This window comes from Apteryx mantelli, chromosome 26 (assembly GCF_036417845.1).
Source record: "Apteryx mantelli isolate bAptMan1 chromosome 26, bAptMan1.hap1, whole genome shotgun sequence".
Lineage (NCBI taxonomy): Eukaryota > Metazoa > Chordata > Aves > Apterygiformes > Apterygidae > Apteryx > Apteryx mantelli.
This window is the reverse complement of record NC_090003.1, coordinates 5,068,672-5,091,970: the sequence shown is the minus strand read 5'-3', so window position 1 is coordinate 5,091,970 and position 23,299 is coordinate 5,068,672. Positions and strand designations below refer to the sequence as shown.

At 44.7% G+C, this 23,299-nt stretch overlaps 1 protein-coding gene across 4 annotated transcripts in view; it reads left to right on the top strand.

Annotated features, from left to right (window-relative positions):
* SAMD11 (sterile alpha motif domain containing 11) overlaps positions 1-23,299 on the top strand; it is a 139,790-nt gene that overhangs the window by 29,491 nt on the left and 87,000 nt on the right. The gene's annotated exons all lie outside the window — the stretch shown is intronic.

Genomic DNA, 23,299 nt, shown 5'->3' with positions numbered 1-23,299 from the left:
CATTTGCTTTCTTTTTGCTTGGACTGATATTACAGGTTTTGCAAAACAGTACAGGATTACAAAAACTTCATTAGTAAAATATTACCTTTAGGTGAATTCCCCCTGGACCAGGAGTGGCCAGTCTAAGCTCCTGGGTCCTGCGCAGCTCAGAAACAGTTACAATAAAGCTCCCAAGCCAGAACTACAAAATGTGAGCAGCTGGCAGGCAAGTTAATGTTGCCCCTTCTTATTGTGCGTAGCCCTGGATGCTTGATTTGTGCAAGCACAAATAGCTAGGGCTCTTCATGCCTTCTGTCTCCTTGTCATGTTTCCCTGCCACCAATGCACTGTTTTGCCTGCAGATGAAAGGACAGCAGCCTGTTGGACAGGACAGGGCGGTTAGCAAACTCTGGACTTTGTGTGCTTTGCAGATAACTTTATTTTCAAGAAAAATTAAGCTGTGCTCCAACCTCAAATTGGCAGGTGAGGGAAGATAAGCATTTAAAATAACTAGAGGGTGAATCTGAGGAGGAGATAGCAGGTGAGAAGCAACTGCTCAGGTGCTGATGCTACAGGTTCCTGTTTTAGAAAGCATATTCACTGCTCGCCTAGTTGTTCTAAGGTCAGTGAGGTATCGACAGTGGTGCCAGCATGTCAGATCTTCCTTGAATATAAGGGGCCCTTGTGTGGTATCCCCCCTCCAGTGGAGGTGGAGCTCTTCTAATCTTCTTCCCTGTATCCCTCTTCCAGCTGACCCCCTGGACTCAGTAAAGAGCGTTTCAGAGGCTGCAGGAGTCAGTGAACAATGAGTGGCCTCCCGGGGAGTCAGAAATTCTTTCCATCTAAATAGCAAATTTGCAGTTTTTGCAGAAGAATCCACAATTATTATTCATTTAGCTTTGGCCTTTTTATACCACCCCTCTCTTTCTTTTACCCTCCTAACTTTAAGTGTGATTTCGGAGGGGATTTTTCTAGAGTTCCAACTGGCATCCAGTGTCTAAACAAACCTAGACCTCTGCCCGCTAGAGTTCATGGCACCTGGTATTGCTTTTGGTTTTGTTTGGGAGTGGCTCATCTGCCTGAATATAGTGCAGAGGGAGAGTCAACTGAGCCTTTTGAAATGTCTGCAGCGATTTGCCCATCTGATCCCTATTAATTTTAATAGGGCATTCAGATATCAAAAGCTGCCTCTCAGACCTGATCCTGCATCTCCAAAACCAAGGGATGTAGGATTTTGGCCCTCACTTGATTAGCTCTTATTTTAGCTTGTTTCTCCTTGTAGCTAACAGAGTTTGGGTTTGTGTTAGATTTTGTTTGTTCTTTTGCCTGTGCAGAGGCTGCATCGTAGAGTTCAAGGGATGTTGTGCTGTACTTCGGCATTTGTGTTCTGCTTTTGTTTTGGGCCGGAGAGAGGGAAATCCAGAGAAATGCTTTTAATCCATCAGAGAAAGATAACATTCCTCTCCTTATGTGGGGGCTTCCCCTGGCCAGACTCTGCTGTTGAGCTGTGTTTGCGTTAGGGATCCCTGTACCAGTACGGATCCCAGCACAGCAGATAGGCTGCAGCTGAACACCGCATCCCTGCTCATTTTCTTTTCCCTTCATCTCTGCCCCCCTTGTTCCTCTCCTTTTCCTTGGCGAGCGCTGCTGTTCGCTATCTTCTCCCCTGGTTGCTTGTAGCGGGGTGGGGTGAGGAAAGGGGGTGTGGAAATTCCTGCAATGAGCCCCAGCCCTTCCACCCCCACACACTACCCTGGGAGAGACCCAGACAGGCAAGGTGACTCATCTAACTCTGGCTGAGTCCTGGGGCTCCTTGTGGGGAGGTGAAAGGCCCCTGGGCCAGGCAGTCAAGCGGCTGGGGGTGGTAGCTGCTGCTTGGTTTGCTTCTCTTTTTACACAACTGAAAGGACAGGAATCCAGCAGGGTGCAGGGGAGATGGTTTTCAATTAACTTTAGGGAGAGGGGTGCTGAGAAGCAGAGCATGAATTAATGCTTGGTGTGTCTCTGCCTTCTGTAACAAATACAGCAGGTCCAGCTCATGTCACTGTGCATGTTGCACCATGTATCTGCGTGATGGCACTGTGCTGTGCCACTGTGGGACACGTTCAGTACCGCTGCAGGCGTCACACAGAGCTGGTGTGGCATGACATCCAAGGTCCCTCGCTTCACTATGTCCTTCCTGATCTGTTGAGATGAGGAGAACGCAGCAGCAGCAGTAGCAGCAGTAGAAGTACCGTTCCATGTCTGGAGGTTAGCCACTTACCGCTCTCCTCTGAGCTCAGGTTCTTACTGGGGAGAGTCGGTGTCATGGCCTAGACTGGCGGTTTTCATCCTTTGGTCTGTTGATCCCAGCTGGTTCATGGACTCTGAGAGTCTGTGGAAGTAATCATGGAAAGCAACCTGATTCTCAGCAGAATTAAGTTCAGTCTGCAAGAGTCCAGTCCTTTGCTGAAAATTTTTAAGATTCAGCAAATTGGAAACAATTGAGAACCAGCGGCTAAACTTTTCAGGTTTTTTGCATTACCAGAGCTTTCCCTGGGGCAGGGTCCACACACGAGCAGAGCCCAGAGCAAGATATGGTCTGTATCTCTGTTTTTCTGCAGAGTAAAATGGAATTGACCCATCCTCCTCTGGAGGTGGTGATCATGGAGGGCAAAAGTCAAGTCCGCTTTGAGGATTTAAGTGGCTTTGAACTTGGGTGGGGATGAGCTGAGTCCAGCATTATGAGACAGGGAGAAGAGACTCCCCTCATTTCTCACCGCCTCCCTGGGAAATGGGGGGAAGGTACTGGCTTTTAACTGCTCCCCCTCCCGTGCCTTCTGCATATATGGCAGCATAGGTTTGCCTGTAGAAATGTGTGAAGACATGTGCGTGCTAATGGCACCTATATATAGCAGCTGCTCCATGCTCCTGTTAACCTGTCAAGTGACTACTCACTCTCCTAGGCTTTGTCAAATCGTAGATATTACTCACCCCGGTGACTAATTCCCTGCGGAGGGCCCCTAAAGAGGTATAAAACAAGCCCTCTGTCGCTCTGGGGCACAAAACATCACTTCTCTTTTCTGAATTTGGCTAATGAGAGGAGAAACTCCTATAGATAGACTTCCCCTTGAACTGCAGACAGGCAGTCCTCAGACGGGTTCTCTCCACGGCAGCCGTCCTGGCGCCCTTATGAGGAGGTGTAGGCACCATTTCTTGCAGCCCTTTGAAACGGTGTCCCGGTGTCCCTGCAGAAAATACCAAAGCTGTTAATTGGAGCTGGTGATTTCTGCAGGAGGAGGACGTGATGGAAACATGCTCGGGGTGGGATTTCACTTTTACTTTTATGGACTTTGTTTTATCAAATGCAGTCACTTCTCAAGTAAAACAGAGCTGCTTAACAGTGCACAAGAGGATCATGCGACTGCAGAGAAGAACTCTGCGTCTTCTTGGAACTGCAGGGGGGAATTAGGCTTGGCAGAGTGTAATTGTTAAAGCTTGTATTTGGCTGGGATTTTAACAACCCTAGAAAATCACCAAGTAAATAGTAAGAAGTCAGGACCTTAAATCTGCTCTCCAGCACCTCTGACGGCAAAGTATATCCAAATATATTTATTCAAGAAGGAAGAGTGCCACCTATTGAGTCACAAATTTCCCCTCCTTCAGTAGGCTGAATATATCTACAAAAGTCTCCCATCCAGGTACTTTCCAAGCACAGCTCAGCGTCACTCACGTGATGGGAAGGAGTCACAGCCTGGGGTGGTATAACTCACGCAAGGGAAAGCAAAAGCATACGCATTTAAAAACTGTGCAGTTTTTATTCCAGGTTTTTACAACTGATTCTGTCTTTAAAAAAATTGGATGTCAGTTACAATAAGTTGCCATCAGCAAGCTTCTGACTCTAGACCATTTTATGGAGCAAAAGTCTTTTGTTTAAAAAAACTGAAGAAAACATACAATACCTACAAATAGTTACGGGCAAGTTATGTTGACACTGCTTTATGTACATTAGATGGTTTTCTGATTTGGTGCCTTTGGGTGAAAGAAACTCCTCGACTGCTTCAGAGCGAGTGTGGGCTATGCGGGCAGGTTTGTTTCTCCATGCGACTGCCTTGGAGTCTCTGTCCATGGTTGAGGTGTTTCTGGAAGCCACGTAAGACCACCCCCGTGCTGTCGGCGGCTTAGCTGCAGAGGGTGAGCATTCTGAAAGCTTCCTACTGCAGGGAAATGCTTAAATGCCTGAGAGGGGAGATACCGGCATGCAGGCAAAATGTTTCACCTTGAAAAACAACAGCAAACCCCCTCCCACCCCCCCGTTTTGTTCCATTTAATTTTGGTTCTGTTTCTCGCTCCCGTGAGAGGTGAAGTTTTTTCCCCTGCTCAGAAAGCTCTCCCCTCTGGTATTTCTTTTTTCCTTCCAGCTTCTTGTTTTTATTCTTTTGATGCATTATTTACCTCTCTTGGGTTTGGTTTTTTTTTAATTCTCTTTGTGTTTATCTTCAAAACATACAACTCCCAACACTCTCTAATAACATACAACCTCCCAACACTTCCTACTTCCATTCAATACTCATTGGAAAGCCATTGTATTTGTTAGTCATTTATTTCCCACCTGTATATTTATATGTACAGGTGTTTCGTAAATCATACAATGTCTGTATGTACTCACGTTGCTCCTAATGTGCTGAGCCAACTAGTAGCACATTTCTGTGAGTAGTTTTGGTTTTGTTAGTACACACAGTCTAACTGAAACCCGTAGTGGTAGGTGCGGTACAGCCAAAGTGAATGATGAGCTCTGTCCCCAGTGTTTGCATGATACCTGTGTGAGGCAATCAGGTAGACTGGATAAGTTCGTGATAGAGGTGCAGGCATAGCATGTTGCACGCAATTCTTTACAGATTGCAAGCATCAGTATCGGATCTTACCTCAGTTACTCACAGGTAATTCTCAGTAAGGTTTTTTTTTCAGGGGTGCATTGATTACTGAATGGTGGAAGCATCGGATTTGGGGACAGGAGCTTTCTGTTCCAGTCTTGGATCATCCACCTGTGTGAGCATGAGCAAGTTGCCCCACCTTCCTTTCCCTCGGTCTCCCTTGCCTATAAAATGATACGAAAATGCTTCACAGACATGAAGAACTGCATGCCCTTTCTGCCAAAACTGCAGGCCTTGAAGTGAAAGGCTGTGGGGAATTGTTACTATCACTGTTACGATGCAGCTGGACTTTCATGTCTGCCTGTCTTGCCTATTGAGTGAAAAGGATGGGGTTTCGCATTATGATTCCATGGACTGCACTTTGCAAAGCCACTTTATAGGTTCCTCGCTGTTGTCACTGTCAGAGCTGTTGTGGCAGCTACAACAAGAGTCGTCTGTCTGACACCCCATTTTTTAATAAAAAGCACCAGAGCCAGGAAGTAGTTCACTGTACTGTCACTGAGATGGGTTGCCTCTCTGCTGGCACAGTTAACTGGCACGTATAATCAGATTTCTGGGTGGGAATGGTGTAGGAGAGCAACCTGATCTTGTATCACTGACCTCTCCATCCAAATGGACTTTCAAATGTGTTCTGGTGACTGCCATCTATCAGTTACTGTGAAGCCCATGCGTGTGCACCACAGACCCAAAGATGCATCTTTTCCTTAAACAGCTTATGTGAAAGCTCTTTGTCATCCTCAGTCATGACATACCTCCTTCTGGTGCCTTTAGCCATGCAGCATTTTAGGGGACTGAGGGCCTGTCAGTCCTTAGCAGGGCCAAGAGGGAGGGAGCGATTCCCCTGGGTAAAAGAAGCTAAGCAGGAATTTGGCATGCTTTTTGCCTCATGCTCGATACTCGCAGCCTCTCTTTCCTTTCATTAATTCCACTCTGCGCTGCAGCTGAAGAGCACGTATTAAAACTCTAAGGAGGCATGTCTAGTAGTTGTTCAAAATCAGTTAATTTTTTATTGGATTTGAAGTCAGATTTCATGGGCCAAATCCACCCCTGGAGGACTGAGTGCGGGGAATTGCAGGCAGCTTGGACTTACTCTGGGTAATTGGCTTTCTCTTCTGTGTCCACCCTCACTCTCAGATTCGCATAAGAAACCTCTCTACCTTTGCTTCTTCCTGGTGCGAGGGCTGAGAGGCCTTTGTCCCTAGCAGCCTCAGCCATCAAGATGTATTAAATTAAACATACACACACACCGCAGCCCTGAGGCTATTAACCCCCCACGCACACAAATAATCCATTGTGGTCTAAGTAGAATAACTTATGTTTGGACCCTGATCTAGTCCAATTCATTTCCACACCTGCGGGAGTGACCTTCAAAACTTGCTCGAGGCTCTGTCTCAAAAGTCATTTTCTCATTAGTGGAAGTGAAATGTATTGTAGAGCTATTGCTCTGTCTCTACATCTCTGGAGAGACAAGTGTGGAACAATACTTCTAGTCCCTGCCCACAAATCATGCCAGGCCTTGTCAATCCCAGCCAATTTTCTAGAAATCCTTCTTGCCTGACTCCTCCCCCCTTTCTCTCCACAATAATGTAATTAAGGTTAAAGAAAGGTCCCTGTAGCGTGTCCACAAATGTTTTAATGAGCATGGGCTGCCATTTCAAATGCTTTGGATGCCTGAACGTGCAGGTGAACAGAGAAGGGATCTCTGATCCCTGCCGTTACTCGCTGCTTCCTCCCATCCCTGCTTGGAGGAATGACTCCGGTCATCCTCTCTGTTCTCATGATTACTTCAGCTTACTTCAGGCTCTCTTGACTGGCCAACCCCAAGGCTGAATTCAGGGGCCACGGGTGATATCTTGTGCCATCCAACTGTCTGCGTCAGGTGTCAACATTGACATAAGTCTTGCTATGAGAGTCTTGGCCTGGGCTCTGTGCAGCCTGCTCTACAAGGCTGCATTGGCGTGAGGAGGAAACGGCGTATGTTTGTCTCTGGTACAGAACAGGATCTGCTCTGATTCAGATGTGCCTGGAGGTGAGGAGCGTGTGTGTTGAGTGTAGTGACTGCAGGAGATCCCGCTGGCCGGTGATGGAGCCGTTTGTCGCGGAGCTTGGCAGGGCAGGCAGGCTGATAACTGTTGCACCCACTGCGCAGATGCAGCCAGACCCTGTCGCGGAAAGCTTACGAAGCAGACGGGGAGGTGAGGCAGAGATTCAGCTGCTTGCCCAGCTTGTGGCAGAGCTCAGCCTTAACTGCAAGTCCATTAGGAGACTGGAGGGAACCTTTTCGTTGCTGGGAGGTGTCCTGCTGATGGACACTTCAAAAGCAGGGAATGTACAGCATGTGTCAAAGTGGCTTTGTTCACTTTGGGGACTCTTTTAAAACAATGGAGTTTATTTCCATAGTAAACATTCTGTAGAACTGCCTGGACTGTTACCAGCATTTACTTCTAGCTGTCATCTCAGAGGTGCCACGGGCACGTCTGTAATACCATTAGAGCATAAGGGGAAAAAACCCAAACCTTCCTGCTGCGCTTCCAGTCCCTGCCATCCATCAGCCAGGGGTCACAATAACTGCAGATCATATGCTCGGGTCTCAAAAGCTACAGGAAATCAGTCTTTGTTACATGGAAAATAAAGCAGTCTATGGGGAAAATAACCATAAATGTTCATTATTTGTACAGGAAAATCAATTTGTAGGCCAATTGACCAAATAAAGTAATATAATTTGCTGGGAAATCCCCCAGGTGTGGCAGGCGAATCGTGGAGCAGAAATGGAAGCAGTGGTTTTCATAGGTTGTCTGTGGCAGTCTGAGGGTGGGAGGGATGTGGGGAAGGAAGACAAAACGTAGGAAAATGAAAAAGCAGGAAAGAATACCTATTACTGTGCAGCCAGCTGAAGAGAAGGTGCTGGTGAAAGGAAGAGAAGGGGAAGCAGTCTCTTTCTTGTTTTTATGTTGCAGAGTTGGTGGAAAAAAGGTAACAGTGTCACCACACAGTGAGTGATAGTGAGAAAGATGCTCTCGTGTAAAGAAGGGGTTGACAAACTGAGAAGTGGAGCCCTGCGGTGTGACCGGGAGAGCGTGTGATCTAGTGGTAGGAGCAGGAGAGTAGCAGACGTAGGATCCTTCTCTGCTGTACCTCTTTTTATCATCTGCCCAGCTAATCTTGGGGAAATCATTTCTATTGCACAGACTGTGTGCATGGAGTAAAATCAGATAATCACCCTGAAATGACTTTACAGAGGTTTTGAGAGTTTCTTGTCGGTGGTAAATGCCGTTTGCAGCCTTTAGTGCAGAATCGATTGTTTCTGATCAATGACACCCGAGTCTAGTGGTGGTTACTCTGTGACTGGACAGCTCCTTGTCACACGTGCATGTTGACACAGGTTAGGTTTAAAAAGCTAAGGAAATGATCACAGTCTCTTCCAATTATCAGGACCGGATCCTTTGTGCTTCTGTAAGCAGAGGCTGTGTGTGTGTGTGTGTGTGTGTGTGTGTGTGTGTACATATGAGGGCAATGAGACTGGGAGGGAGAGGGAGGGGCATCTTCTTCTGTTTTCTCTTTAAAGACTGCATTTAGGATCACAGCACTGGAAGGCATTGCTCATGCCCTGTAGCCTGGTTCCTGTGATAGTTGAAAAGGGTCCACAGAGCTTCTGTTCCACACCGATGTGAATATATTGTCCCTTTGGCTTTGGAAGAGCAACAGAATGCTCCTGGCTCTGCCACAGCCTCCCTATAGGACTTATTTTTCTTTAGGATGGCTCTCAATCTCACCTAGCACCGCTGTGAAATGGGCCTACTACTCTTCCCCTGCCGCCTTTGTTAAAGTGTTAAAGGCCCCTAAATAACAATAGCTTATAAAATGCTTTGTGCTTTCCAAATAAAAAGTATTGCATAACGCAGCATCACCATAGGAGATGACAGGCTTCTTATTTGCTCAGCTTTCACTTGCTTTTGGCTCTCTGTGATGGGGAAGGGGCTCAAGGGCTATGTCTTCTCTCTCTTGTATGCAGCAGGTGTCAGAGTTTTTGATTTGCAAAAAAAGAGCCCTTTCAAAGCATTGGGTGGCACTGTGGAATACATTCTGCTTAGACAAACTCTGCCAGTCATTCCACATCTGTGAATGACCGGCACCTTTCTTTATTTTGTTTCAGTGTAGATAGTTTGAGAGAGTGATGTCTGCTTAAGCGCCAGCCATTTTTTGCAAACTTGAAAGCAATGCTTTAATGAATATTTGAAGTTTTCTTGTTTGCCTTGGATTTTCAAAATAAGCTTGGCTGTCAGGAGGGCTGGGTGGTTCCAAGGAAATTTTGTGGGCAGACCCGGCTGTTACCCACTCAGTAAGTGGCGGCAGTCTCCTCAGGTTTTTCTCATCTGCTCATCAGTGCTGGGATCAGGCTTAACCGCTGCTCTCTGTGGGTCATTTTGCATCGTTATCAGTCTGAATGGTCTTTGTGCAAGTGTTAACAGAAGGCTCGAGTTTGTGATTCTTGATGTCCACCATCCAGGGAGGATGGTGCTGTGCTGCTGGGTGGTCCTGTCATAGAGGCAGCTGTGGTTGATTTTTGGCACCAGCCTCCGTGGGGAATACTCAGATGCAATGCAAAGCTTCTCTGGTTACTCTGTCTCTGCTGTGTGAAGCAGCTGTTGTTTCTCTGCTCTCATCAATTTGGCTGCTTCAGTTTTGAGGGAAACTACTGGGAAGCCAATTTTTTTAAAAGGTGAGAAAAATTGCTGTCTAGCTAGTTTCTGTCTCGTTCTGCTCGTGACACCTGTGGTCCACCTGTGGGGATGGACAGGAAGCATCTCTTGGGTCAGTCTAGCACCAGGGTATTTGAGGTGAGTGTGGCTGGGGTCAGAGATTGACAATTTGGGGCTTCCTGCCTTCATTCTTCCACTGCTGCCCCTGGTAGCTTATGTTTTGAAAGTGATCACTGATTATGGGGCACTTCCATTTTTTGGAAGTCCAGCTTTTAAGATGCTCTTAGGCCTGATTTTTCCAAAGGAAACACCTCCAGCTCTCAATTACTTCAGCAGTAGTGAACTCATCTTCCATGTGTATAACTAAAGAAAAAGAGGAACCAGTCTCAGTATTCACTGAGTCTCAACAAATCCAGGTCTGTCTACCCCATCAAGTGAAGGTAATATTAAACTTTGTAAAGCACATTGAGCTCTTTAGATAAAGCCTGTTCTGTTTCCTGTTATAGTGATAACATGCATTTTGGAGGGGGAAGTATTTCATGTTGTGTTTGTTTTCTGTAAAAATTGCTCTTCATGACAGTGAAGACTGTCAAAAAAGAAAAAAAAATAGGTCAAAACAGGACTTGAGGCACAAATTGCACCCTACCCGATGAAAAGCGTTGGTCCGGATTCTTTTAAGATTCTGCTGAACAAAGTCTGGATCTGTCTCCTTTGGGCTGAGCGGGCTGTAAGCCGCACTTGTAAATCTCAAGGATCTCAAAGAAATGCTTTAAGCATGCGCTTCCGGAGCAGCATAAAAGTGTAAACTCCAGTCGAACCTCCTCCTGTTGAATTATTTCAGCCTCTGTGGAAAAGGCTGTGTTCCCTTGGGCCTGATGTAACGAGACTTTGGAGTGAAACATTAATTCCTAGGGGAATGCCACATGGTTATTTTGTTCTCTTGTCTTTCTCTTACCCAAAAGGTACAATAGTGAGGTGTGTGAAAGGAAGGGAGAATGTCTGAAAGTGTCTGTGCCTTTTGGTTCCATGTTTCTTCACCAGAGTGGAGAAGCAGGAGAGGAAAGAAGAAAGGGAAAAATGTCTGAGTTTTGTCTTTATTTAGGCTATAGCATCAGTTGGCCAGATCCTTAGCTGGTGTATATTGACTTTTACTTCATTAATACCGACTTAAATTGCCTGAGGGCCTGGCTTCTAATCTCTGCTTCCTTCTTTTCATCCTCAGACTGAAATGGGCAAAGTCATTTAATGTGGGACAGGCACAGAAAACAAAGACTAGACTACTCTTCAGCCTTCTTCCAAAGAGTTTTTGAAAACAGGTAGCTCCAAAGGACAGATTTTCTATCCTTGAGTACCTCTCTTCAAAGACCAGAAATTCCAGCTGGCTTTTCCAGAAGAGCGTAGCTCTGACTCTATTAACAAATTATCCTTTAGGCTTTCTAACTCATTCAAAGTTAATAAATGGGAAATGTTCCCCTCTGTTCACAAATTTTGTTCATCTGTTTCTTTAAGGCTTCAGAAAATAATGTTGTTACTATTGATAGAAGAGCTGCAGCTTCCATTGTGTGCAACTTTCTTATGGTTTGAAACATATATTTTAAAACATATATTTTCTCCCATTATAGTAGCACCTACAGCCCTGTTGTCTGTTTGTGCAGCCCCTGACTCAAGACATCCCTCTCTGTTCCAAAGAGTTTACAATATAAATAACATAGAGAAAAAGGTACAAGGGAGAGAAAGTGTTACTAATGGCCTCTTATAGCAGGGAAACTGAGCACAATATGGTCAAGTGAGTTGCCTAGGATCACTCAGGGAAACTGTGGTTAAGAGTAATCTTCCTGTTTGACATCCCCTCCCTCTCAAAAAAAAGGATAAAATACCCTAAAAATGGGCCTGGACTGTCTGTACTGGAATTGATAACCTCTGTATGAAACAGCTGGTGCTTACGGCCCTGAACGGTGAAAAAATTGAAGCAAAAAACCCTCTACAATCTGCCTAGTCATCATGTAATACAGCTGGATTACGTTCTAGGTCTAAAGTCAGATATATGACCATTTTATCTTTTTTCTCACACCATGTGTTTGGAAATATTTCCTATGATACAGCAGCTCACTGGAGAAGTGGAGGAAATAGCTCTTAATAGTTCCCCAAGCTCTAGCAGATAGATAGTGAGATATTTGTACTGGGGCTGGCTATTCTTATGTTCTTGGAGACACAGGGAAGAGAAGTGAGAGTTAGGTATCTTGCATAAAGGCTGTTGGAGGGCAGAAGTCCTCCCTCACTTTCAGTTAAGTTTCAGTATCCCTTCTCCAGGTCCAGAACATCTAAGTGCAGACTGGAGCACCAAAAAAAGTATTTAGGTTAGAAGCAGTAAACCTGTTTCTCTCTAAGGACCAAGCAGTCCTGTTAGTGGATTGCAAGAAAACACATAGATATTGAGTAACACTTGACTTTTCTCCTGAAATGCTATTTTAGCAGAAGAAAGGCAGTGTATCAAGTATTTCTCCATCTCATGAGATGAAGTAATGCTGGACTTTTGCTTCTCCTATTTGCTGTCAGAAGAGGAATAATTGTAATTCACCATGTACATGTTTGCCTCATCAGATTTGCTGCAGCAAAGCACAATTGTCAACCTGGGACTGTGCCATCTGAATGAGTATTTGCACCCTGAGCTTTTTGTTGCCTTGATGAATTCTTGGAGATCTCATGTTTTTTATTATTTAGATGCTCAGTTGTCAAAGGAGGCTCATTTCGCAAAGCACATCCCTTCTAGGGCCTTCCAGATGTTTAGCCATCCTGCGTTCATTATTAGTCTCAAGGGGAGCTCTTCGATCTGTGTCTTGGGAGTGTCTTACCACTCTCAGGAGAAAGATTCCTCACATTCAGTATTCTCAAAATTCTTCCCACATACAGGTCTCTCATGCTGAAGACTTTTTCATGCAAGTCCTTAGACTTGCTGGAGTCGCAGCCTGGCTCTGTCTAAATGCCCTGTGGGTAATGGGATCTTATAAGGTAATGATGTAATGGTAGTTCTTTAACTCGGACCATTACAAGCTCTTCTCTTAGACTACAGAGGACAATTTTAGCGCAATCTCTGCACTGCAAATACTTTAAATTGCTGGATGGAACCTGACTAGACTGACCTATTCTTGGATCAGGGTTTCACAGATCGTGGCTTGTTTGAGACTGACAATGGAGGCCAGTCTTCCTGGACAAGGAGCCAGAAGGGACACACTTGCTTTGACAAAGGCAGATGGTTGAGAGATTGACACATTGCAGCATAAACTAGCATGAAGTGAAGGCCGAAAGCAGTGATTTCAAAGCATTTTTCTACCTTACGAACATCAACAATATATCAGGTATCCTGCTAGAAATCAACGCAAGGGCCGCTGTGGCCTGTTTGAGTTGACAAAGGGCACACGCAGGCGTGTGTGATTCCAGTTTGTTGTTGCGGGCAGGTAGGAGGAAGATGACGATAAAACCCACTTATATCCAAATCAGTTATTATATATATCAGTAAATCAGTTATTAGCGGGTAAAACACACAGGGCTTGCACCCTGGAAGGATGCAGACTCTGCCAATAGGTGTTTTGCCAAACAATGACTGTGGGGAATTTCCCTGTGATTAACTTTACCAGGCTCCTAGAGTGGCTGGGAAATAGAAGACTTCCAGACATCGGCGGAGGAAGAGCATACAAGACACACAACATTTTTTCTTGGGCATGCATGTGAGAACACTAATGTTGCTGGACCCTGTTGTTTTGGCATGATTGTTTTGCCAGCAAAAAACAGACAGGAAAGGTCGAGATTGGGTCATTCTAGATTCAAGGCTGTTGTGCTTCGTGACCAACGGCCGTTCAGAGAACCCTGGGGGAGTCTTAAGTGTTTAAAAAGAACTGACAAAGTTGGGGTCCTCCATGGGATAGATTGAAAGTACCTACAAGCTGATTGTGAGCTCAGGTCTGTAGTCTCAGCCATGATTATTCACAGAATGTAACACCAGACTGAATTAATCCCTCTCAGTGGAAGTTAGTCCTGCTTTTGCAAGGGCCTATACACCGAAATGTGTTGTATCTTGGAGTGGTGTTTCTTTGCCTGATTCTTCAACAGCTCTCTTTAAACATTCAGCTGGAATGCATTAGGAATTAAAGATTTTCCTCAATTTAGCTATCTTTCCTCTTCTTTCCTTCTACCTCTGGGCAATTTGTGGCTTCGTGTCTTCCTCTTGCAAAAGCAGGATCTTTGTGATTTCAGGAAGTATAGCTGTCTCTGTTATCTTTCGTTTGTCTAGCATTGGTCGGAAGAGTCAGAATAGTAGAAACGCAGTCCAAGTGTGGATTCTTGTTCCCTTTCTTTTGTGGTCTCCCTCAGGGAGCTTAAAAAAATGTTTTTTCTTCCTTAGGTCATCTCTGAACAGTCTTTCCAAAAATGTCCTCGTCTTCCATGATCAAAGTATTCCTCTCTTTGACCTAAACCTTAACAACTTCAGGGAGCACTTTTTTTTTTTCTACAGATCAAGGCTCCCCAGGCTTGGCAACTGCAGAAAATGAATCCCAGTTCAGGATCCCCTTGCAGGTACATCGATGCAGTGGTGACAGCTCTCAGGTTTGTGCTGAGCCATTCGTATGTGGAGGAGGAAATATTCAGTTGTTAGGGCAGCAGGTGATGTCTAGACACTCATTCTGCACCTCTTCCAAAGAAGTTTCCAAAGAAGCAGCAGCAAGGATCTGGAAAAACATTCAGTGCACAGAAGGACCTCAGAGTCTGCCCTGCAGCAAGCCCTAACTGCACCAGATGAGACTTACTCTGATGCTCCGTAAAAGTCTGCCATAAATGTCCTTGGAGATCCTTTTGCTCAATCAGGTATTGCAGAACACAGAAATCACTGGTTGGCCCTGTATCAAGCCTTATGAGAACGTATAGTTTCCCTTTCCTAACTCTTTCATTGCGTTTGTTTGTTTCTATATAATCTTAAAGGGACAGTGGCAAAAGTCAAAAGCTCCCAAAGTCAATGCTATCCAAAGCCTCAAATGAAGCAGCTCAGTGCTCATGAGCAAATCTGTATGAGCAAGACAGCCTGAACACATGACGGATGAAAATACATTCCAGGAAGAAAACAGGATTTTGGCTATTATAAACAATGGTGTAAAAAGAAGTATTTTCTCCAAATTGAAAAGTGCCTTTTTGAATCAAGTATCCCTTTTCTGCTGACTTTCTGGGCAGGGTACTCTCTGGCTGTTTGGGAATGATGGCTTAGCGATTACTTGTCATTTTGGCTGCTGAACAGTGTAAATATTGCACTGAAAATGGTGGTCTAGGAATAGTGAAAATGAGAGGAAGAATAAACTCAGTGGAATGTATTTGTCATTATTTAATGCCTTCTGCCTGCAAATGTCAGTGCTCTTTATCAAAGTGAGTAAGTGACACCTCTGTCTTGTAGGAAGGAAGACAGGGGCACAGAGAGATGTTGTGACTTGCCCATGACTATGCAATAAGTTGTGGGCAAGGTGGAGGTAGAATCAAGGTTTTCACATGCCTTTTTTCATTTGAATGTTTCTGCCATTTTATTATTCATCAGAAAGGGTGAAAACTAAGGCTGGTCTGGATGCTGGTCCTCTTCATATTCATAGATTGTGAAATGGGAAACAGGAGAGGGAGAAGTTGCTTATGACTGGGCCATAAGGCAGAATATAGAGGCAATTAACCTCTTTCCAGTAAATGAAGAATTGATGACAACTCAGGACTGTTAATGAAGTAACATCAGGTGTAGGCATAAGAGGGTCTGCTGGGGTAAAGTTATTCCCAGAATCTGTTTCCCCCCTGGCTACAGCTCTTAGACCTGTCTGGCTATGCAGAATTGCTTCCTCCACTTGCTTCTAATCATAACTGGAACTTCTAAACCATTTTCATGGGGCCCAGATAAAGAATGTGACACAGTTCTCAAAAGCTGGAAGAGCCTTTGTGGTCTGTACTGCCTTAATTTTTTGCCTGACTGTTGCTGTCTGTTCCCTCTGCGCCCTCTGTTCTTTGGGGCTCTGCTGATGACGCACAGGGCGTCTGTGGGATAAAGGCCATCTGTCCTTCTGTGCTGGAACAACTTCCACTGTAACACTGGTGCCACTGGAAACAGATAAATAATAAACCTATTTGCCATCAGGTTAAGAGCTGGACTGCAGCTGACATGAAGGCAGAAAAATGGATGCAGTGGAGAGATGCTGCCTGTTGTTTTATTCATTTATTCATTACTGAACACTGGAGCAGGCGATAGGATGAGAGGATGGACAGCCTGTTCTGTCTGTAACCTCAGTTTTCATGTAAGCGCAGGGTAGCAGAGCTGCTGCAGGACCAGATTTGCTATTGAAACAGTTGGGCTGGTAGAACATGGGCCTAGAACGTCCAATGAAGGCCCAGGGGAGAGCGGAGGGTTATCCTATAAGGGAACTGGCCCTTTCTTAGGTTTTTACGCTAGTCACAGATGAAGTTAAATGTAAACTCTGTCATTTATCATACAAGCAGGTGTATAGGTGCCACTGCAGTGTATTTTTCCTAATTAAAGACATTTATCTAGGTTTATTGTTAGAAAAAGAAAAGGAAAAGGAAAAAAAGAAAGATTCCAAGCTCTCAGATCCTCCCCCTTTCCTTTTCCATATCTTTATTATTAATAAAAAGAGAGAGAAAATGCTGTCTGGACTTGAGGATTTCCTTCACATATGGAATAGATTTAGCGTTCTTCAGCTCCCAGCATTGGCAATGCACAAACCTCCCCTCTTTACCTCCCCAAGCATTCTCTGTCTGTTCCGTGTATTTCCCAGATCTATGTATACAGAAAGAAGCATATGATGTTGCTTTTGCATTTTTTTATCCCATATAAATTATTTCTGAGGAGGGTTGAATCATGGGCACGTGAATCATCTTGCAGACAGCTTTGATATTTTTATCAGTGTGCAAACTCTTTGTGCATTTGCATTTTTGTGCATTTCTCTGGTACTGATTTGGATGCTGAAGAAGCAGTGTCAGTAGGGACTGCACCTGCTCATCTTCTTGGGTTAATTCCCAATGGGATCAGGTGTCCAGAGTTTGGCTGGCAGTTAATGTGGACTGGCAAAAGCTTTGTTTTTTTTGTTTTTTTTTTTTTCATTGAGCTTTTTGCCTTGCAGCTCTCATAGCAGAGGCCTTTCCATTGCTGGGATCAATTAAATGCTCACTAGGGACTCTCTCTGCGAGGAATCTTTCCTTTTCTGGCTGACTTTGAATGTCACAACAGGGCGTTCAGCTGTTTTGACCTTGTTGCAGTAGCTCCCAGGGCAGGAAACCTTTCCTAACCCTCCCTTCCCTTCTCTCCCCCAAGTCTTGTGCTCTCCGCCCGTCATTCCATCTGTGAGCTCTCCCAGGGCTCTTATGCAACAGCTTGGTTTTTGGTATTCTTGGCTAGGAGAACATGGCTCCAGGGGAGAGCTATGAGGGGGATGGATGGGTGGGGGTAGTAAGATTTCATTTTGTAACTTTACTGACCTCGCTTAACCACACAGAGCGGAATTTTTCCTGCTTTTTGGAAGGGAAGAAATATCACCACTGTTTTCCTTTCCATCTTGGTCCCTTGCTTTCATGACAGAATGACCAGGCTTTCGGCGCTCAGGTAACCTACCGCTGTTCCCTGGTTGTTGCGTTTTGTACTTGCAGTTGCATCCCTAGGTTTGGCTAATCTGTAACTTTAAATTGTGTGTTGGTACCCATCTGATATTTCCTGGGGAAAGAAAATATGCCTGCCTGTGATTTTTGAAAACAAAACAACCTCCAACCCAGACAATACTTTGAGAGGCAATGAAAGCAATTAATGTGTCAAAAGACCCTAGGAGGGTGAAGTGGTGAGTGACTGAGGGCTGGGCTGACGCAGGAACAGCTGGGTAGGTAGCTAGATGTGTTTGGGGAATAGAGGGTTATTGCCTCGAACTCCAGCTGTGTTTCGTTAGTTGGTATCATAACCCACAAAATTAATCTTTAATAATGTATAAAAGGAAGGAAGGAGAGTCATAATATATGAGGCAGTTCTGCTGTGCTCCTAACACCCACCCGTGCAAAAACTTCGGAGAACTGCAGAAATGTTTTATTTTCTAGTTGCACTAATTAAAGTGAAGAAAAATGATACCCTGTTCTCCATCTCCCATCCTACATCCGAGGCGGGGAATCCTTCGGTTATGAAAGGAGGGTGCAAGCTCTGCAGGGATTTCCTCTGGGCTGACAGTGTTTGTCCTGGAAGCAAGCATCTTTGACTCCTCTCAGCCTCAGAGGGGGTTGCAGGAGGGTGAGGTGTGGGGTAGGGGGCAGCACGTGCCCCAAAACTCTCGGCAGCAGAAGCTTGGTTGGCTGGCTGGTATTTAACCCATGGACGGATGTGTCCAGGACGAGTCCTTAGCGTGGGTCCGTTCCCCTTGCTCTCGGGGGGTGATCTGTCCATTGCGCCCCCCTGCTGTTTGCGCTCCGTGGGGCAGGGAGCTGGCAGGGGGCAACCTGGCTTTGCTGGACCGAGCTATAGGACATATTTGTCCCTGCTGGTGTGTTAGCTTTTTACTGGGGTAACCGCGCCTGTATGAACAGCTGTCCTCTGTGGCTATGGAGAGGGCTCCTTTTGACCCGTTGGCCAAAACAGACCTAATAGTTTAAGCAAGACAAATGACAAAGCACATCATCTGCCTTTTCTCCACGTATGTGGAAATGGAGGTTGTGGAGTTGCTTGTTGGGGGGAGCTGGAGTCCCAAGATGCCAGGCTCCCGGGTAGCAGGTGGCTCTCGATCCGCTGTCTACTGCTGCGTGGTGGGTGTGTAACTGAGGGTCGTGTTTAGTGGTTACCCATCAGTTATGAAAGAGGTTCTAAGTAATGCTGAAAGGCTCTGTGTTTTTAGTTAAATTCTGTCTTGATTACTGGAGTTTTTTTGTAACTGCTGAAAGTTTCTCTCCTTTTCCTCACTTCCCTGTTCCTGAGAGGTTGGTAGTTTTTCACAGTGTGTGGTGGTTAATCACAGTGTATTTGTAAGGCAGACTGGCTGGGAAAAGAGAGATTTTGGCAAATGTAATGCCTTGCTTTTTAATTTTGGGAGGTCCCCAGTGAGCCCTTAAATTTACATTAATAACTGATAGTTCACTAGGGGATCATTAAAAGGGGTTAAGTTGACAAGATCCAGGGCAGGACACACCATGCTTAAAATACCAATTATATCTTGTGGTGGTGAGTCTCATGAGTTAAAAAGATCATATTTTCCTTCACATATTTTTACAATCCCAAAAGCAAAAGAACTGAAAATCAGTAAGGGGTGGACAAAATGATCCCAGTAGCAAGTTGCAAGTGTGAAATAGTTTCAGGCTCAGCTGTGCTTGGGGATGCCTTTTAGTTCAATCAATATTTTTCTTGATTAAGTTAGACTGTTAGCCTCTCCTCCAGTGCTGAAAACTGTGCACTGTGTTGCCCATGGTGCACTTCAGGCACGACCCGCTGGAGAATGTGTTCCTGAAAGGACACACTTAAAAGAGGCGATACGGAGTATGACAGGATACCATTATGTATGCCAGGATGTGTGTACACTGGAAATAACTGGTTGATACTCAGGTGTTGCTCTTGGGTTTGGAGACAGATCATCCCTGATGTCATCTGTTGATTTGTTGGCTTGTCTCTACCTGACAGTTGACTTGGATTAATGTTGGCTGTGCATGTAAAGAGCACTAGCTACTCTTGAATAATTCTTCTTTGGGTGTGTTCCTCCACCTTTTTTTTTTTTTCTTTTTCTCAAATAAAGGTACTTTGTTCTGTTTTATTTCCACTTGTCTTCAGAATCAATTGTCTGCCTGGTCTTGGGATGATCTGGGAAAATTCCTCCTGAGGAACTACCTCAGAATAATTCATATGTAGACAAGACTTCCACTTTGTCCTCATGTCTGTGATGTGAGCTGGTTTTGCTGTGCGTGCAGATAGGGTGAAAGTGCAGTAACACGGAGAGGCATGGGGTTTTGAAGTGAAGTGCACTTCTGCGAGGTACAGCACTCTTCCTTGGGGGCACCGGCATGTTTGCAGATGTAGCAGGTGGTACTCGGCACTTTTGGTACTGAGGTTTTGGGGGCTGTAAGTAAAAACCAGTCCAGCCTTTTAAAGGATATGGATAGGGTTGTTTTCCCAAGCATCAGACATCCCAATGAATATCAACACATTGGGGGGAGGCACGGTTATCCTTTGAAAATATTCAAATTCTCTTAAAGTGTTCATAGCTCAACATCAACATCCCATTAATGTATGAGATCGCTCTGTACTGACACTGTCACACAAATTCAAGCTTTTTTAATGTGGGGTGATGTGGCTTACATCAAATATCTGTAAATCCTAATGTATCCCCCCATATATAGCAACACCACTGCAGTCTCCTGGTATATTCGTGCACATGACACTGCTCTGCTAAGTGCATACGTGAACTATGCCTGCCACTGTGTGCCAAGTGGTATTTAATAACTCTGAACCGGAGTGACTGCAGGTGCCTCAATATACTGTTCACCTGTGCAGGTTCATCCCTGTTCTGTAATCTGTCTGTACAACTGGCAAAGGATCTTAGCAAAAGCCAGAGTCATAGGAATAATTCTTTGGTGGACTGCTTCTCACAAATGAGTGGTTTTTATTTCCAGCTAGGGCTAGTGCGCTTTCCAGTCAATGGAAACACAATTGATTGTTGCAGGTTCTGGTCCAGGCTTCTAGCTACCTTTGTGTTTAATTTAAAAGTAATGTGTATCTATTGGTGGATGTCCCTAAACAGATTAAGAAAGTACAATTGATTCAAACCTGACTATAGATGAACATAAAAGGCAAAATTGATTGGTTTGGTCTATTTTAATTTTCTGGGAAGGGAGAAACATTAAAAAAAAAAATTGCCCCAAACCTAGTGGCAAAAATAGTACAAAGTAAATACAACTTTGAAAAATGCATTCCTCATGTTGGAATGCAGCTGTTCGTAAGGGCACTGGAGCCACTGTGGCACAGTTTCCAGTGGTGTCTGTGTTCGGCCCCTCATCAGAACAAAAGTGATAAGGTCATCTCTGACTGGAGCTTACTGCAGGGGCAGATTCTCCTTTCCGTTCATGTTTATTCGCTTGTCTTTAAGAGAAGAAGCTGTATGTGTGTTAGGTAGATAACTACAGAGCTAAATACATGCATCTGTATGTATATGTATATCTGCATCTGTGAAGCTGGCAGTCCCAGAGTGCTTCCTTTTTGGCATGAGGACTCTATCCCTTCTGGAGTCACCACAGCATGCTCAGCAGGTTTGAGTGAAATGTTACGGCTTATAGGAGTGCAGCGAATAAGGATTCTGAGGGTCAGGGGAAAGGGGGAACCTGTTGTACTGGGACCACTCACTGTGTTCCTCGTCTGTTGGGCCGTTTCTCTGGGTTTAGTGCTTTAGTGCTTTTTGTTGCACTCTCAACCTTGTTAGGGCTGATGAGTCCCTGGGCGGTCACTGAGACCTGGTAACTGCTCGAAGGTACCATAATGGCCATAAAATGATTTTTATTATCTGATCAACACTGTTCTCTTTAGCCTGTGAAATCACAGCAGAAAGCAAATTGCAATTATTTTGCAGCGGAAATTGGCACACCCTCCCTCCCCTCCCCCCTTAATTGTTACGATAAATTGCAACTTCAGAAAAATATATAAAGCTTTGGGATGATAAAGGCCATGCTGATATCAAGTCCTGTCTTTTCAGCATGAGGGAAATCTGGTGCAAATGCTGCCCCCTCCTCCTTGCCTTTCCCTTCCCCTGGCCCCCTGCCCTTTCCCTTTAAGCCCTCTTTCTCCCCGCAGTCTCCTTTTGACACTGTGCAAGCCAGAGTTACAAAGATGGCTTTGGCTAGAGGGTGAGTTCTGTGCACGTTCTCTCTATGCAATGGAGCAGGAAAGGGGCCCGGGATGGAAATGCACCTAGCATGCAAAAGTATTTAGGGGTGGGAGACACACAATTCATATCACATGTTCTCCAGGCTGTAGACAGTGAGAAACCCCTTTGCAAAGGGCCATGTGAGTTGATCTCTACTAGTGTGGAAGGGAGCCCTGTGAGGGAAAGCAGTCACTGTCTGTAACATAGATGTAGTTGACCTCTCATGCTCTAGGAGTTCCTCTTGTGCAGGTGGGTCTCTGAGCATCTCTAGCAATATTCCCAGTAAGGTTGTTCTCTTGTATCTGAGTCGGGGTGTTGGGACTCAGTACAAAGCCTGTTGCTTTCCCAGGTTCTGTGCTTGAGATATTCAGAGTCGTAGAAGTGTTCACCTTGTTGCTGTCGTACCAAGGATGCACTTTCTTCTTCACATCTCTCAAGAACAATGTGCATTAAACCTCATGAACAACATGTTCTGCTCAGAGAGTATCTTTTTCCTTGCATACATGAGTTTTCTCATTTTTAGGCCAGTTTGGCCCATTGCTCTTCTCTCCCTGGGTGTCTGCTGTTCACAGGCAGCTGTGTTCTTGGCTTGGAAATGCACCAGAATGGGAAAGCTAATGTGCCTCCTTGGGGTGATGCCTTCCAGATGGATTTAGCTAATTATCACAATGATTAGGGCTCCCCTTAATGACCACAACTGGAAATTTATCGACAGAGGTAAACAAGAAGTTTTCATTTTGTCTTTGTGGAAAGTTCTTAATTTGTTTAATTAAAAAAACATGGGTTCTTCTATCACTTAGTATTGCTCAGTTCTCCCCTGCAGAGAGTCTGACTGGCTTTCCCAAAGCATTTTTAGATTGCCAGGTTTATTTGGAAAGCTGGAGTTGCTGTTTCCGAGAAACTGTTATTAGTTAAATGTTACACTTTTTTCCTTTTTCTTCCAGTCTTTGCTAAAAACATGTTTCTTTTCTGTGACTTGTCCTATTGAAGAAAATATGTGTACATATCTGTGTAAAGCTGCATAAGCTAAAGGGTGCATAAAGCTGTGTGCTTCACTTCCCCTCACTATGGTTCCCTTTCCAGTTTCATGCTTTTGTTTGCTAAAACTTTAAATTCTGCAGGGCAGTGACATAGCAGTCTCTTTCTCTGAGTTTCTAATGTATGTTTTCCACTGCAAGTGCTCATATTATGACTTTCTATCTTGGTCAATCACAGATTAAGCTAAACACCCCAAGTGCTAGGAACATGTTCTATCACAGTAAAAACTAAAAAAAACCCAAGGCTGTCTAGTTCAGACTGCACTAGAGTCCTGTCTTGTGGATCAGGTACAGAAGGTGCAGGGACAGAGTAATCTATAATACATTTCCATTACTTCCAGAAGATTGGAGGTTGGGACCAGGGCCATGTTGTGCTAGGTTCCGTACACAAATACGCACATGGTGAAAAAGTAGCTTTTGCCCCTGAGGATTTTCCTCCTGTTTATTTATGTCTTGTCAGAAGTGGGTTGTTGAGGGAAGTACACTGCCAGGACCACCTAGGGAAAGTTTGCACAAGGTGAAACATGCCAGATTCATCTGAACGAGCAAACGGACAGTAAAAAGTAGCTTCAGTAATTCAAGTTTAAATTGATTTGGACTTTTTGCTGGTACTGGAGATAAACCTGCTACTGGCTCACATAGACAGTTTCCCCTTTGCAGTCAAGAGTGTTCTAGATTATCTGGGTCAGGTCTTCACGGAGATACTGCCAAAGATTGAATTTCACCTATTCTGCTATGTTTATGTACAACACTTGGTAATAAATATC